Source organism: Strix uralensis, chromosome 5, assembly GCF_047716275.1.
Source record: "Strix uralensis isolate ZFMK-TIS-50842 chromosome 5, bStrUra1, whole genome shotgun sequence".
Lineage (NCBI taxonomy): Eukaryota > Metazoa > Chordata > Aves > Strigiformes > Strigidae > Strix > Strix uralensis.
The window spans coordinates 74,852,288-74,870,116 of record NC_133976.1 but is presented as its reverse complement, the minus strand read 5'-3'; the positions used below and the strand labels follow the sequence as shown (position 1 = coordinate 74,870,116).

At 45.6% G+C, this 17,829-nt stretch overlaps 1 protein-coding gene across 3 annotated transcripts in view; it reads left to right on the top strand.

Moving 5' to 3' along the window:
• The first annotated feature begins 1,504 nt into the window (after window positions 1-1,504).
• MICAL3 (microtubule associated monooxygenase, calponin and LIM domain containing 3) overlaps window positions 1,505-17,829 on the top strand; it is a 166,162-nt gene continuing 149,837 nt past the window's right edge. For all 3 annotated transcript variants that reach the window (XM_074871731.1, XM_074871730.1, XM_074871732.1), the window contains exon 1: window positions 1,505-1,632. The gene's annotated coding sequence lies outside the window, so the exon portion shown is untranslated. The remainder of the gene's footprint in view (window positions 1,633-17,829) is intronic.

Genomic DNA, 17,829 nt, shown 5'->3' with positions numbered 1-17,829 from the left:
CTTCCTGACTGCTAGTTCAGATGCAGAGCACTCAGCCAGTAACCAGTGGCTTCTGAGAACATTTTAAAAAGTAAACAGATGTGCATACATATATATATATATATATATATATAAGCCTACACACACTGAAGAGTTCAATGTGCTTCTCAGTACTTTCTTGAAGAACAGGGGTTTGTCATTTCCAGGTCCATCCAGTACCTATACTATTACCTCAGCGTAACCTGAGGGATTAGTCAATATTCATGTCTTCCAAGTTGACTCAGTTGGCAGGAGAAAAGGACAAGGGCAGCAGGCATTATCTGATGTAGTTTTGTTTATTTCACAGACACAGGCAATGAGCTATTTTCCCCACACAGCAGGATCCAAACAGGAGGAGTTGCTATGACCACAGCTCCAAGCTTCTCCCCAGCCAACCCCGAGCCGAAAGTATATTTAGCCCTTTCTCATGATGACTTTATAAGCGTGTCTCCAGCCCTTTTTAGATCTGATTTGCCAGCTTTCTCCTGCCGGTCTCCTATGTGCCATCTCTCCCGCGCTCGGCTCCATCAGCGTTTCACATGTACACGCAGAGCGTGTGTGGCAACCTCTGAGCGCACACCTCGGCTGGTGCCAGGAGCCTCGCCGAGGCAGCGCTTTGTTGTGGCAGTGCCCACTGTTTCAGCTGCCCGGCTGCAAGAGGGCCCGCGGTAGCCCTGCCTCGCCGGTCGGGCTGCGGTCGCTGTGTCCCGGGCGGAGGGGGGCCGTGGGGGGAGGCAGTTCTTCGCGGGACTCTGGTCAGCAGCGGGTTTACTTCGAACAGGAGACAGTCGCTTTCCCCTCGAGGAGGGGCGGGCGGGCGGCCCGCCTGGGCAGCTGCCCTAGGACCGGGTAGGGAGAAGGCGCCCACCCCAAGGGCCTTGACCGCAGCGCGCGCGCCCCGATGGCCCTTCGCGCGCTCGGGTCACGGAGCGCGCCCTCGCCCCCCCCCAGCGCGCGCCGCCCCGCACGCGAGCGCCAACCCCTCCCCAGGGCGCTTTAAACGGTTGCCGCGTCGCCCCGCCCCTGCGTTTTGATCTCCGCTCCGCCAGTGGCGTTTGGCGCGCCTCCCCGGCCCCGCCCCTCCCCGCCGGGGCGGCCAATCCCCGCCCGACCGTGGGATTCGAGCGGCGGGAGCGTACCATTGCCGGGGCGCGGGGGAGGAGCCGGCAGCGTGAGGGGGCTGTGGCGAGGAACCGCGTCCTTTTATTGTTCTCCGCCGCACCTGCTGCGCCCCCGCTGCTGACGCTCTCACCCCCTTCTCCCCCTCTTTCAGAGCACCGTGGGCCCGGCGACCGGCGCCTCCGCTTCCCGCCGCTCTACCCCTTGACCCTTTAAAGGGGCCGGGCCGGGCCGGGCCGGGGGGCTCGTTTGCACGCGCCCCTCCTCCTCCCGCCCCGCCAGCCGCTCCGCGCGCGGGGTGGGGCGGGGCCGGGGCAGCGGTGGCTGCCAAGGTGCGCGCGCGCCGCCGCTTCAGCCGCCCCCTCCCGCGGCGGGCAGGGTCGGGCCGCGCCGCGCCGGCAGCCTGACGGGCGGAGCTTAGCGCTCCCCGCGCCAGAGGCACCTCGGGCCGCGCCAGCCCTGCGACCGCCGCCCCCGGAGCAGCATGAGGCGAAGGCAAGTGCGGCGGTGGGGCTTCCTCCGCCGCCCCCCGGGAGGGGAGGGCGGGCGAGCGCGGCAGGTGGGCGCGGGCGGGGAGAGGCGGCGGAGGATCCGCTTCATCCCTTGGCATCGCCCGCGGAGCGGCCTGGCGCGGCGGCGCGGGGGTCTCTGCGCGGCGTGGGGCCGGGGCGGGGGCCGTGCGGGCACGTAGGGAGCGGCGGCGGCTGGCACAGGGCGGCCGGGCACAGCCGCGAAACCTGATCCCCGGGGCGGCCCGCGGCTGGTCCTTGCCGGCTCCCTGACCCGGTTGCACGGCTCGGCGCCGGGAGGAACGAGGTGGTGGCGGCCCCGCCGACCCCCGAGCGCTGGTGGCTCGGCGGGAGGTGCCGGGGCGCCTCATCCTCTCGTCCCGGGCTGGGAGGAGCAGACGGCGGCGGCCCGGGGTGCGCGCAGGCCGGCTGCGGGGGGTCTGCCCGCGCCCCGTCCCCCGGGCGGGCGGCAGCGCTCGGCCCCGCCGGCGCGGGCACGTCGTGGGGCGGGTGGGAGCGGGCGCCTCCTCCCTCCCCGGCGGCTTCGTCGCTGCGCGGAGTGCGGTACGCCGCGGGGCAACTTCACAGCGGTGACTCCGCGGTGCCCTGGAGGGCTCGTAGTGCGCCCATGGTCAGGTAGCTTACGACACCCCCACGAGAGAAGTTGCACCTACTGGCTTCATTTTATACAGGCTTCTGCTTCTCTCGCAGACCTGAGCCTTTAGCCTGTTTCTTGTTATTCTAGATATGTTCAATGCAAGGGATGTCCAGCTCTAATGCGTCTGTCTCTGTTCTGGTTTTGTTGGTTTTGGTTTGGTTTGTGTTTTTTTTTTTTTTTTTGTTATGATACAGGCTTAATCTCTGCAGGCTGTTGTCCTAAGATGTGTTTAAGATGTTAGAATACATAACAAGGGTAACTGCTTCTAAACACAGGCTTCCTTCTCTTATTATAAAAACCTGCATATGCATCCACTGTAGCAACTTTATTCCATATTCTGAAGAAACCATCTCTTACCTCGTGCAGCCATCCATTTAAGGTTAATGCTGTGCAACGTCTGACAGCAGCTTTTGGAGGAATACTTCTCAAGTCTGGCGCTACAAAAATTGCCACTTCCTTTGTTTATTCTGTTGTACTTCTTTGAAAGGTTAACAAAATGAAGAATCTGTGGAAAATTCCTTTGAGTGTTAGACTTGAGACTTAAAAATTGGGGTTCTTGGTTATTTTGCACTTTAAATGGACAGGGTCAGTGCTAGTGTAGGGGGTTTGAGGGAAGCTGAGCAAATAAATGGCCTCTCATTGGGCAATCTGGATATACAGAAAGTGACTGTCCATTAGGGCCCAGTTTAGTTACAAACTTTGAAAGCTACAAGTTGACTGAGCTAGAAAAAACCCAGGAAAGATGACTTTCTGTGTATAACTAAGAACTTGCTTGAAATAGCTTCTTTTCCCAATACTTATGCTAATACTTCTTTATGCATTTCTTTTACAAAATATGCTTATTGTACTTACTTTTCACTGTCACATTTTCAGCACTTGTGTTTGGGGGATGTGTTTGGTAAAAATAACTCACAGCATGAGAATTAACTTTTTTAATCATGGGAATATTTCTACTTGTCTAAGCTTCTGTGAAAGCTTTCTTGCACAAAACTAGATTTAGAGTTAGATTGAATTTGGCAGTGTCCCTTTAAACCAGCCAAAAGTCCCCTACACATTCATCTGCAGCTGTAAATGAAAAAGTCACACTAAAGTTAAGAAAACAGATAAGTTTGTACTTAGCTTGCAGCTTGCTAAAGGACCTGTGTTGAAGAACATGGATATCACTAGATATGCTAGACTTGTATTCATTCATATCTTAAATGACAGTTGGAAGGTACACTTATAGCTAATTGGTGAAGTGGGAAATCTTTAGTTCTTAAAATAATGGACAGGGGAAGTCCTCTTAAATGTTACATAAATATTTTTCTTTTAACAGTTATTCTTATCTGTGCAGAAAAAATAACTAATAGTTATGCTGATCATGAAGGATGTATCTGAATTTCAATTTTCAATAAGGCTGAATATGAATTCTGTTCCTTACTTAATCCTGTGTGTTAAGAAAGGATCTGTAAATAGTATGTGACTGTATATTCCTGGTGTAAACCTAAACACAGCTGGTTGAGGTCAGGATGACATTTTACTCTAAGCTTTCTTGCCTCTCTGGGTTTCAAATATCCTGCAAACATGCCTCACATGAGAAATCTTAGTTATTTTGCAAGTGCAGGTCTCCTTTGATAAAAACTACAGCACTGTTACTTTTCCATGAGGGAGCTTGAATTATTGTTGTACGCATGGTAATACAGACCTGATGACGTGTTGCTTTTGGAGAAAGCTGAGGCAGAATTGGTCTTTAGTTGGATGTGTTCCTCTCATTTTGCAGGATTTCCAAGTGGCTTCTTAGTCACATAAGTAATCCATGAATGGATTAGTTTGGTTTTTTCTCCTTTGCAAACACAAGGGCTGTCTTGCTAATGTAATCTTAGTGTAGTATTCAGGGTAGTTCTAGGTAAAGGGAGAGGGAGAACTGTCCCTGCTGCTGCTGCTTTTCTTTGGTAGAAAACTTCCACTCTCTTTTGACTGTGTCACAGGAAATTGCCTGTGAGAGCAACAGCAGAGCCTGTTTGTGAACTTTCTTTGGTGTTACGACTTTTGTGCTATTACCGTAGAGAAGGCTTAGGCAGCTGTGGTAACACGTCGGCCAAAACTTGTTTCTGCCATGCTGCTTCCAGCCCTGATGTTTGAGGAATCTCTTCTCTGCCAGTTGATCTACATCTTAACAGCCTGGGGTGGAAAAATCCTTTCGCTTGTGGCTGAAGTTAGTGCTGCACTAAAATCTTCCACGAGTGTAGCTCATCAGGGGTATGATCTGTTGTATGCAAGGTCCTCGCACTGATTCAGTTATATGAGTAAAGCACGTGTGTGCTATTAGGGCTTGTCTCAGCACTGTGGCCTGTTGTTAATATATGGGTGTGAAATGCAGCTTTGCCAATGTACTGTATGACTGTTCTATCACTGCTGAGATATTCCTAGAGCGGATGTGATCCAAGAGAGTTTTCCTGGGCAAGTGCTTTTACCGTAGCAGATCCTAATGATAATCTCACCTCTCATTTAAAAAAGGGAGGAGGAGGAAGTTCCCGCTGGTAAATCCAAGAAATGAGTTTTTACATGAGCTCCATCAGGGAGCCTTGCTTGCATTTTCTTAGGTCTCCCAGCAGCACCAGAGCCTTTCAAACTGGCAGGGTATAACTGAGATGTCCGCCACAGGGACGCTGTTCATAATTTGATAGGTGGAAATAAAGCAGCAATGATACTGATCCGGTGTTCATGCTGCTATTTGAAAATGATGTGATAAGATACAAGCAACAGGCACTGTTTATTTACTAGGAGGAGAGCCCAAATCAGTGGAGACAGAGCAAGAGGTAAACTAGCATAGGAACATCACATCACCACCCTTTCCTTCCTTTTTCTCCTCCTCCCTCTCCTGGCTGAATGACATCTTCTGTTGTAATTGCACAAGGGAGAGGGAGAAAGGGAAAAATGCATCTAGGAGAATCCAAGAACGTACACTCTGAGGAATGAGATCTGCAGGTAAACAGTGTTTGTGAAGGGTACGAAAACATTTGGATTCCATCTGAGTGTTTGGGACATGCAGTCACCGCATTGTTTGTTGTCTGTTCCTGCAGTCTCCTCCTAATTTTGAGGTAGTTGGAATATGTAATTGGTAGGGCTCTAACAGCATTTGGTTTCTTTGTGTAAACAGTAAACTGACATGGATCATAGCTTTTTCTCATTCTCCTGCCTGTATTGTATCTTGATTTGAATCTCTTGATGTGTGATGCTCTTATGTATGGTGGCTTGTGATAGAAATTCAGTGCCCAGATACGGGAAACAAGGAAAGGAAGGTTTCTCACCTATTTGGGCAGCCTCTCTTCTGACATTCCCTCCCCACCTTTTTCTTTTAAAGTTTAATCAAGCAGCAATTATTTGGCTTGGTAGCAAGAGGAAACAAATATTTTTTTTTTTCTTTTTTTTCTGGGGTATTGAAATTTACTCCAGTCAAAAGTATTCAGTGAGACTAGGAAAGGAAATGCAAGTTCTTGCTCTTTGTAGACAGCAGTAAATTAACAATAGAATTATTTCAGTTTCAGGAAAGAGGAATCTATTTCATCCCACACTTCCTAAGGAGAGTTCATAACTTTTCATAGAATCATAGAATGGTTTTGGGTTGAAAGAGACCTTAAAGATCATCTAGTTCCAACCCCACTGCCATGGGCAGGGACACCTTCCAGTAGACCAGGTTGCTCAAAGCCCCGTCCAACCTGGCCTTGAGCACTGCCAGGGAGGAGGAATCCACAAATTCTCTGGGAAACCTGTTCCAGTGTCTCACAACCCTCACAGGAAAGAATTTCTTCCTTATAGCTAATCTAAATCTACCCTCTTTCAGTTTAAAACCGTTACCCTTCATCCTATCGCCACACTCCCTGATAAAGAGTCCCTCCCCATCTTTCCTGTAGGCCCCTTTAGGTACTGGAAGGCTGCTATAAGGTCTCCCCAGAGCCTTCTCTTCTCCAGGCTGAACAACCCCAACTCTCTCAGCCTGTCCTCATAAGGGAGGTTCTCTGGTCCCCTCATCATCTTCGTGGCCTCCTCTGGACCTGCTTGAGAAGGTCCATGTCCTTCTTCCAAAGCTGGACACAGCACTGCAGGTGGGGTCTCATGAGAGTGGAGTAGAGCGGGAAAATCCCCTCCCTTGACCTGCTGGTCACACTTCTCTTGATGCAGCCCAGGGTACGGTTGGTTTTCTGGCCTGCAAGTGCACATTGATGGATCATAGTTTTCTACCCACTAATACCCCCAAGTTTTTCTCCGCAGGGCTGCTCTCAATCCACTCATCGTCCAGCCTGTATTTATGCTTGGGATTGCCTTGACTCATGTGCAGGACCTTGCCCTTGGCCTTGTTGAATTTCATGAGGCTTGCATGGGCCCACCTCTCAAGCCTGTCAAGGTCCCTCTGGATGGCATCCCTTCTGTCCAGAGTGTTGACCCCACCACACAGCTTGGTGTTGTCAGTGAACTTGCTGAAGGTGCACTCAATCCCACTGTCCATGTCAGCAACATTAAACAGCGCCGGTCCCAACACCAACCCCTGAGGAACACCACTCGTCACTGCTCTCCACTTGGACATGGAGCCGTTGACCGCAACTCTTTGAGTGCAGCCTTTGAGGCAATTCCTTACCACTGAATGGTCCATCCACCAAAACCATGTCTCTCCAATTTAGAGACAAGGATGTTGTGGAAGACAGTGTCAAATGCTTTGCACAGGTCAAGGTAGATGATGTCAGTTGCTCTTCCCTTATCCACCAACACTGTAACCCTGTTGTAGAAGGCCACCAAATTTGTCAGGCACAATTTGCTGTTAGTGAAGCCATGCTGGCTGTCACCAATCACCTCCTTATTTTCCATGTGCCCTAGCAGAGTTTCCGGGAGGATCTGCTCCATGATCTTGCCAGGCACAGAGGTGAGACTGACTGTCCTGTAGTTCCTTGGGTCTTCCTTCTTTCCCTTTATAAAAATGGGGTTATGTTTCCCCTTTTCCAGTCAGTGGGAACTTCACTGCACTGCCATGACTTCTCAAATACATTGGATATTGGCTTAGCCACTTCATTGGCCAGTTCCCTCTGGACCCGTGGATGCATCTCATCAGGCCCCATGGACTTGTGCACCTTCAGGTTCCTTAGATGGCCTTGAACCTGATCTTCTCCTACAGCGGGCGGTTCTTCATTCTCCCGGTCCCTGCCTTTGCACTCTGTGACTTTGCCTCAGCCTTTACCAGCAAGTGCTCCAGCCACACCACCCAAGTCATTGAGTACCTCAGCCTTTCTCCATATCTGGCTAACCAGGTCTCCCTTTCCTGCTGAAGAGGGCCCGCGTTTTTCCTAGTCTTCCTTTTATTATCAACATACCTACAGAAGTTTTTCTTGTTGCCCTTGATGTCCCTGGCCAGATTTAATTCTGTCAGGGCTTTGGCCTTCCTAACCTGATCCCTGGCTGCTTGGACACTTTCTCTGTATTCGTCCTAGGCTCCCTGTCCTTGCTTCCACCCTCTGTAGGCTTCCTTTTTGTGTTTGAGTTTGTCTAGGAGCTCCTTGGTCATCCATGCAGGCCTCCTGGCGTTTTTACCTGACTTCCCCTTTGTCGGGATGCATCGCTCCTCAGCTTGGAAGAGGTGTTCCTTGAATATGAACCAGCTGTCTTGGGCCCCTCTTCCCTCCAGGGCTTTATCCCATGCTACTCCACCAACCAGATCCTTGAAAAGGCCAAAGTCTGCTCTCCTGAAGTCCAGGATAACGAGCTTGCTGCGTGCCCTCCTCACTGCCCTAAGGATCTTGAACTCCACCATTTCATGGTCACTGCATCTAAGGCTGCCCTTGAGCTTCACATTCCTCTCCGGCCCCTCCTTGTTGGTGAGAGCAAGGTCCATCATAGCACCTCTCACTGTTGGCTCCGCTATCACTTGGAGAAGGAGGTTATCATTAATGCATTCCACAAACCTCTTGGATTTCTTATGTCTTGTTGTGTTGTCCCTCCAACAGATACTGGGGTGGTTAAAGTCCCCCATGAGGACCAGGGCTTGTGAAGGAGAGGTTGCTCCTACCTGTCCATAGAGGGGCCTTATTCGCTCGGTCTTCCTGGTCAGGTGGCCTGTAGCAGACCCCCACTATAATGTCTTCTGACACCTGAGCTCTCAGTCAGCTTCTCATCCATCCCTAGGCAGAGCTCCATGCACTCTAGCTGGTCATTGACATAGAGGGTGGCACCCTCTTGTCTCCCGACCTGTCCTTGCTAAAGAGCCTGTATCCTTTCATTCCATTTTCTGCAAAAGGTGTCAGTAGCAGCATGACTTAACGCTGAAAACAGAAACCTGATTGTTCCAATAGAGATCAACTGTTCTGAAACTGTTGTTTTTGCAATAGACCACATGAGAAACTGCATTTCATTTTTGAGAAGGGGCACTGAAGAAAGCTATGGAAATTGTGAGGAAAACCTTTTTACTACATTCCTGTCTCTCTCAGTCTGTCATCTCTGCCTTCTTCCTAGATCTTTATCTGGGTTATATGTTAACCTTTTTCATTCTTTCTCCACAGTGTCTTTGAGATATGATCTTTTGTGTCTAGCCACATGGTTAAAACTAGTCTAGGCTGACCTTACTTTGTCTGAATTTCTTTTTGACACTCAACTGCTCAAAACAATGACCATTTTTACTGAAAGTGGTGGTTGGTTTTGTTTGGGGTTTTTTTGTCTGCTGTTAAGATTTTTAGCAAATCATTCCTATGCAGTGTCCTACAACTACACACATAAGATAATTTTCTTCTTGGCCCTTTTCGACTGTCATCTGTAGTGGCGTACTGTGGAGAGTTTGACATGTAGGTCCCACCTGTTAATGCTGCTAACTTTTAGACATTCACTGAAGCTTTGTTGTGGTCTTCCTTTACCTTGTTCGTCCTGAAAGAGAAGTGGCAGCTGGATGCTTTTCACTCATCATGAAGAAGAGTCCCATAAACACTTATGGAGCTACCTCATCTTCTGCCTTCAGAGGAGTTCTTAACATCCTCCCCTGCTATGAGCTGACTGAACCAGAACAGCCCGGCAGTGGACTGAGCAGGCCACTGCTTATCGAAGTGTTTTGCCTTTTTGCTGTGCTCCCTTCTTTCTTTGGATCCACTTGTCCAGCAGTCATCTCATCCCTTGAGTTGGAGACTGTGTGCAAGAGGTGTGTTTTCTTATTCTGCTCTTGTAGCATGTTACGTTCTGGTTTAGACTGGTGATATCAAACATTATTGTAGGACACAAACCAAATCTTGCAGTTTTCTGTTTTCTGTGCTGTTTCCAACATTAGTCCAGGAATATTTGTCTTATGTTATGGGTCTTTTGCAGTGTTTGCCTGCATTAGGATTCCAGTTGTACAGCTTAATTAAAATCTGGGAAATAACCCACTTATTGCATCAACTTCCTCTTTGGCCAGCAGGAAAATTTTCCTTTCCAGCAGGAAAATTGTTCTGTATTACTGCTTTCTGCCCTGGTGTTTGGAAATACTCCCTCTGAATCTGCAGTGCTTTGAAGTGAGACAAGGCTTACTGGGAGCTGATGTGGTTGAGGAAAGAGAACACTTCGGTGCATTGAAGACTTCCAATAAATGTCTTCCTTTCAAACTTTAGCTATGTCCTTTATTATCATGTCTGCAGGATGATTTGGGTTGTGCGTCTGAGGAATTCTTAGGGTATAATCTTCTATTCTTCTATAACTTTTGAACTAAAGTGACAATGGGTAGCATAACTTTTATAGTGACCTCCCTTTAAATTATTAAGATCTCTTTACCCTGAGTCTGTGGGGAGACTTCTCACTGGAAGTGTAGGCAGAACAACAGCATTTTAGTGGGATCATATCTTGTTATCTCTGCCGTGCAAGTAAAAGTGCTTGTGGCCCTATCTAACATTTCTATCTCTTGATGGAACTGCCTCAGTTTAATGGGATGGTTAGGAGGCCCTTCTTGCCTTTCTCTTAGCCCTTCTAAATATGCTGTGTATACTTACACAACTGTTAAAAAGGACTTCTCTTGTCAGGTCCTGTGAAAGGATAGTATAAACTCTGCTCCATTTTTGTGAGATACTGCAACTTGTAGTGATTTGCACCATTTAACACTTGCTTAGATTTTTTTTTTTTCAGAGTCCATAAAAGAAATTAATTTAAAGGCAACAGGAAACCAAATTTGGCTGTAACCCAATTAGAGCGTAAACCCAGTTGATATCCATCCAGTGGTGCCCATGTAATACACTGCTCTGGGTCTCGTGTTGAGAAGTGTCCTCCAACGCTTGCAACATCATAGTTATGTGACTGAAGAAACAAAGGGGAGAACAGTAGACTTTCTCGTGTCTGTAGTGATCTGCCCAGAAATGAAGAATGGAGGCAGGTGTTTGCCTAGGAGTCTTGCTTTAAACAGTCAAATCCAAGAATGTTTCACTAATCTCCTTTTTTTGTAGGAGAAAATTATTTCTTTAATAACTGCCTGTGTACACTGTGTATGGTACTCCATCTGCTAGAAAGAGTTCTGCTCAGTTTGACAAAGAAAAGCCAGATTAGACTGTGTCAGGAAGAGTAAACAGTTTTGGGGAACGTGGCATGCTTTTGATGATTCACTTAGCCACACTAAATTACTAATTAAGTGAGGCTCCCATTCAGAATTCTCTAGAGCTGTGCCTCTTTCTGCATTGATTGTAAGGACAGACTGGTTTGGAGTTAGCCTTTGTGTATAGTTTCCTTGGTGAGCCTGGGAAGGCCAGTGCCTCGCACCTGGTATTTCAAGTTTCTTCTAGACCTTGTAAGTGTCGTTTGTCTTGCTGCTTATAAACAGAATCTAAACATACTGTGGACTTTCCAGGGAGAGTAGGGCTGCTTATATGGGCAGGAAGTATAGGATTGGGTGTCAGTGATACCTGCTTTACTTCCGATACTTCAGAAAGAGAGGAGTTTGTACATGTGAAAATGGAGGAGTTATCCAGAAAGTGACAGCATCAGTAGCAGATCTCCACTAATAATTCTCCACAGTGATGGTATTCAGTGTTCCCTCAGAGGGAAAAGACAGATGGGCTATAGCTGAGCCCCTCATTGTACCTTATACTTTTCTTGTTGCTTTTGCATTACATATAATGCCTGTTGCATTACACATGCCTGGAGACCCACCCAGGACTCTACTGTGCCAAATACTGTATTAAAACATAGTAAAGAACTCCCTGCTCTAAGATTTTATTGTGTTTTCTTAAAGCAGATGAGAGTGGAAGAAAGCAGATACGATTTTTCTGTTGATGTTTAGAATGGCAAATGCTGGGAAGTTCTGGGTTCAGCATATTGAATATTATTTGGCAGTGGATTTATTTCAGGATGTGAACCAACCTTCAGATCATTCAGTGGGACACTTATAAAGGTGCAAAGTATAAACTCTGTGGGCTTATGAGGAGGTTATGTATCTGTAAGAGGCATATATTTATGTCATCTGGGAAACCTTTGTCTTGGAATAATCGGTTTACATCCATGGCAAATGTCTCTGGCACATCCTCTCTTATCCCTAGCTCCATGGTCAGGCTTCCTGACATTGAGTGGACTTGCTTCTGAGCTGTCCCTCAGACACCTCCCTGCACTCATACCACACTTGTTGCCATTTCTTCTGGTTTCTTCCTCCTCCATGTTTTCCTTCCTGTAATCCACTGCTGTCTTTTTCTGTTTCATGTTTTCCACAGGCATCTTCTTTTTTTCCTTCCTGGCTGTTTACTGTCTTACCCTTCTTTGGTGCATGGAGGAGGAACTACTGAATTTTGTTAGCAATAGCCATAAACCTGTTCTTAACAGGGGGAGCCAGTAGGAACATAGAATGTGTCCAAGACATGTCTTGTGGACTGGATTAGCTGTGCAGTTTGCTGTATTATTTTCTTGGAGGGGGATCAGTTAATGTTAATTTAGAAATGGTATAGTCTCAACTGTGATCTAAACCAGCTAAATTGCTTGGAGAGTGTCACTTGAGATGTTTGCTTCCTATGTAGGAGAATTCTTCTGCTAATGTGCCCTTTTGTGGACGATTGTCTAGATGTCTCATCAGTCTGGAGAGGCTTGTTTTTAGTGCTGTGTGCTCTCTGGAGAGTTTATTTTTAAATAGTTACTGAAGCAACAGTCTTATAAAATGCTGCAGTGTTAGGATAGAAGGAATTAAAATGTTTAGTAATCCTCTGAAAGGGTAGGTTGAAAAAGTATATTTGTCTATTCTCTAAGGCTAGCTGAAAGTGCTGGTGAAACTATGTTCTAGAAGACTACTTGTTTACTTCATAATTTTCTTCCTTAAAACTCGTCTAGTTTAATTTGTGGACATTCCCAAAGTGAAATATTGTCAAAACCAAATGTTATGTTTCAGGAACTGCTGTGCACTATACTTCATTCTCTGCTATAAAAAGATGACTTATTTTCACCTGTGATGAATTCTGCCATCTTAAGGTGGGCTGCATCTTGAGATAGTCACTTTGGAACTGTAACTCCCATGAAGCAGTAAGGTGCTATTACACAAGCAAAATAACTTTACTTTTTTGAGGAGAAGCATTTTGTAAGTCTTCCTTCTTTGTGCCAAAAACCTGCAGACTTTACTATTTACCCTCTGCCAGAAAATTTCAAAGAAAATGTTTTTCAAGAGGTCAGATTTCCTTATCGTGTTGTACTCCTGCAGCATTGTAGCGGGTCTACTTTGTATCATTTTCTTTCTTAATCTGCAGTCTTTAGATGAGATGTGTCAGTACAACAATTACACTGAACAAAGTTATTGTATTAATTTGAAATCATACAATGCTACTGATAAATCAGATGATTAATCAAATGTTGCAGAATGTCACCTCCAAATACAAGGGGTTGTCTTTTTCCAAGGAGTCATTCCTTTGCTGCTCTGTTCCTGTACTCTTTGGCTATCACAAAAGGTCCTTTGTTGTTCATTTGACTGTTAAACTACGCTTATTTTATGCTTCATCAACCTCTCAATGAGCTTAAGGTTTGTAACATCAAAAGTCTGGATCTCCAAGGGTGAGAGAAGCTAAAAGGTTTCATAAAGCTATAGGGATCAACCAGAACACATGAAAACGTCCCAGGCAGTCAAGGCTTTTTTGATGGTAGAGGACAATGGTGGTGAATTCTTTATTATGCATTCATACAAACTGTGATGATAACTTACAGGCGTGATGCTTTATCATAGACAGTGTCTGCTGGTGAATTCAGCTAGTGGGCATAGCACTTTGGTTCTAGACTTTTAAGAAAGCAAGGAATTTCAGAAACATGAAGTACAACACAGCTGAAAGAGTAGTGAAGACAGAGGAAAGGACAAGATGCCGGAGTAGGTTCAAGATGCATAGGCCAGTGCCTGCTGCACAGTAGCTGGTCTCTGTTGTTCCTTTTCCTGTTGGTGTCACAACCGAGGTGGATCTTGAAAGGAAGACTCTGAAATGAACTGGGAATAAAGTGCTGAGATGAACACAGTAAATCAGGATGTGTTAATTTCTTCTGTTGGATTTGAGGATGAATTGCCTTACAATGCTGTGCTAATTACAACAGTTTAGGAAATGATTCACAAGAGTGGGTAGCTGAGCATGGTCCTTCTAACAGCTGTCTTATCATAAGTTAGATTGATTTATTTACTAGAATTGTGCTTCATTTGCTACAAGGGCAATTGCAAATGCTCAGTTTTAATTCCTATGACTTGACTGAATGGAGTCCTGACACCTGACAGAAGAATGGGAGCAGCCTTCAGCCTGTCTACAAAGTCAGACACTTTGACTTTTATTTAGAAAGGTTTCTTTACAGTGCTATGGGCTAGAAGGTGTTTTCAGTGCTATAAATTAAATACTAGGCCATGTAACACAATAATAACATTTAGTGCTAAGTTACACCGCATATTGCACAAATTTATTGGGGTTTGCGGCTTGCTTCGTCATGTAGGCTCCACTATGGAGGCAATATCCTTAATAAGTATCAGGGAATCTGAGAGCAAGTAGATTCTGTGATCCTGTTCTCAAATGCAGTAATGACTTAAAATATATAATATTAAAATATATTTTTTCAATTATAAAAAATTGTGTTCTCCCGTTTCCCCAAGTAGAAACACAAAAGATGTTAGTGTTCCCATTTGGTGTGATAGCACCTGCTGTGCAAAACGCAAGTTGCTGTGACATATTGGAGTTTATGCCACAGTTATGCACAGCAAACGCATGCAATGTCTATGGAGTTTCAGTTATGACAGCAAAATCATTAGGTGGCAAGAACAAGGTCATGGGTGTGAAATTAACTTGCATACAGGAGTCCAGGTTGTGGAAAGGAATGCTTGTCAGGCATTAACTTTTTATAAACCTAGAATATTGTGGTACTACAGAAAAATTCTCCTTTCTGTGAAGGACTTAAAAATGGTGGAGGTATGAACCCTAGCCACTCTGTTCAAAGAGTCTTTTCTGTAGAGGGAGAAAAACCATGATGGACTGACCAGGCTTTTGGTAAGCATGTTCTAATTTGTGACAATTTACTAGAGTGCTGAAACTGAGCAGCAGCCCATTGCTGGAGCGTGTCCTCAACTGCAGTTGTATCTTAGAATGGTTATGGGAGGCTAGTGGCAGAAGTGAGCTGTGACTTTACTTCTCTCCCAGGCAGGGCCCTGACTGTAAGGAGTTAAAACTTGAAGAGGAATGAACTGAGGTCAGCAGCACAGATAGTCTGTGCAGTAAATAATTTTCTTTGTATACTGACTTCATTCTTTCACTCATTATTTGCTCCACTTACTCTTTTCCCTTCCTACACGCACACACAAACATGCACACATGCAGTTTTTCTGGCTTTATTATTTTCTCTTGCCCTAGTTATCACCTTCCAATGGCCACTTGTCACTGTGACCCACCCTCTGGCTAAGGGAGCTGTAGATGATAGGTTTACTGTGAAAGAACCACCCTCAATCTGGGCTGGACACCTATGTTCGGCTTAGAAGATGGGAGGCTGTTTTCCAGCTGCTCCTGCGAGCCTGCTTGCTCTGAGCACTGCAGTGGCTATACAGAATGCAGTGCACGGGAAGCAAAACGCTGTTCAGCCAAACAGAGAAGAATTAAGAGCTGTTGCCCACCTTTTCCTCCCCTTGATGGCAGGCTGTGAGCTCCTGGGTGAGTGAACATCTGGTACGTGGCATGTGTTGTTCCAAGATTGGAGGGGAAATCCATTAAATAGCTGTGCTGTTACTAAGAATTTGGGTGAATGCGGGATGAAGCATTCGTTAATGCTGGAGTCTGCAAAACATAGCAGGCTTTGATGCTAGTGCTTGGACATGAGGCTTTGAAAAGAGAGAAGGGTTTTAAGGGTCTTGTATCTGAGGATCCACAGAAATCAGCTAGAGGAGAAAGTAGGATTTTGGGGGTTGAATGACCTTGAATGTCTGCTCCAGTGAAACAATGCATGTGTGGCTGGCATTTAGGAAAATATTTTCTGGGAGGCCCTTTTGTTAGGGAGAAGCAATTTAAATGTCCTGCATCTATTCAGAGATCCATTTTGATTTTTCAAGGAAAGTGTAATAGCTACTTCTTGCCACCCTTTGTATGTGGTCTTGTAAATGCTCCTGTTCCCAAGCTCCTGAAAGATGTGCCGAATCTCTTTTTGTGGATATTAAATTGACTTTAAAAAGCCCCACGAACAGGGTGAAATAGATGCTTAGCCAGGCATGCTGTAACATGGCAACTATTGAAGACACCCATGTATAATCATAAATATATACTTTTGGGTTGGGGGGGGCTTTGGGTCTGCACTGCTTAACGATCTACAGTCTAATAATTCGTGCCTGCTGTTGGAGTGCAGCCTCTGTTCCTTCCCTTTCCCTTAGGGCACTGTTGTCTGTTTCATTCTTCTGAGATTTTTGTGCTTTCCATTGTGTTTTCTTAAATAAAAAGGCAACTCTAGAAACAAACAAACAAAATTCCTTTCTTGCTTGACTTGTGTTTTTCACTTATAAAAATGATTTTCCTTTCCCTAGTATGGCAGCATTATTAAAACCAGGACTTTTCTCAGCTAAGCTCTGTTACTGCAGAGCCAATGGGGTAAAGTGAATATAGTGCTTGCTGTGAGAGTTGTGTTTTGGCCCCTAGGATTAAATATTGATAGTAGCCAAGTTACAGATCTGAAGATACTAAATCAAGACAACTGTTCATTGTTCTCTAAACAGACTTTAGATACAGCTTTCCTTTAGCTACATTGTGCAGTGAAGTGCATTCCTTTTCAGTAAATAGACAGGCTAAGGCCCTCAGGTTCTTCAGATCTGAAACAATAGAAGCAATCATTAAAGCTACATACAAAAGGAAAATAATTACAAAGGGGGGGATTTTTAGGAGTGTCTTAGGCAATGCCCTTACTTCCAGCTGCTTTTTTTTTTTTTTTTATCCCGGGGTGCTGTATCGTCTTCTCTTCTTGTCACATGGCACAGCTGTCTTGGTGTGTATGAAGAGTGATCAGAAAACTGATCTAGGTTTAAAAATAGCCTTGTTGGAATAAAAGATAGTGAACTCGGTGAGGTTTACTGTGGGGTCCCATAGCTGTCATAATGGCATTACTAGTCAGGTGGGGGATAGTTTGGCGGTGAAGTGCAGAGGGGGCTGCTGTCAGTGCTACTTGGGGTACGGGGGGAAGCACAGTGAATGCCGAAGAAAAGTTCTTGCTTGATGCTCTTGTATTTGAGAGGACATACTTGATACCTGTGGAGAAAAAGGAGGAACGCTTTCAAAATAAGTGTTAAAAGGCTATAGCTTCTACGAAAGAAAGAGGCAACAGATGTGAGTTAATAAGGGAGAGAAAATACAGCTAGTGGTTAGATGAGGTGCCATAAAATCTCTATTTCTGTTGAACCATTGTTCTTATTTTTCTGGTGTAAGGTTTTGATTCCTAGGTTTGTATTCTGACCATGCTGTGTGTTTCTAGGGCCCCAGAGAGATGGATGGAGCAGTACTTCTGAGAGAAGGTAGTTGTTCTGTTAGCTGCTGTCTGCTTTCCCTCTTAGCTCAGTGAACTTCTTCAGGTGTGCTTGTGCACTTGTGAACGTGGTCACTTCTGCCTATATCAACTGGTTTTATGATGAAAAAGTACATCTTCCTGTACATGACCTCATAATACTTGTACTAGCAAAATATATGCTACTTGCTCATTCTTAATTACCATTCAATATGTGAAAAACTTGAGGCTTCTAATAATTGAAGAAATGAGTGAAGAAATTTTCCTGTTAATTGGTGATTAGGAGCAGGCTTGTTAAAATGTTGTAACACAACAGCTGTGTTGATTTTTTTTTTTTTTGTAAAGCTGGTTTTCAGATGGATATTTACAGTAGCCATTTGTGTTAACATTGAGATGTTTCTAGCCATGTAGTTCCTCATTATGATTCCTTCGAAAGGCTTTGCACTGATACAGAAGGACATCTTTTACTGTAGTGTGACCTTAGATGGTGCTTTCACATAAAAATAGGTAGGGTCGGACCATATGTCAGGACTTGTTTGTGAAGCGGTTGTGTGGAATTGACTTAAACCCTCACTGTACTCAGAGAATGACAGGAGG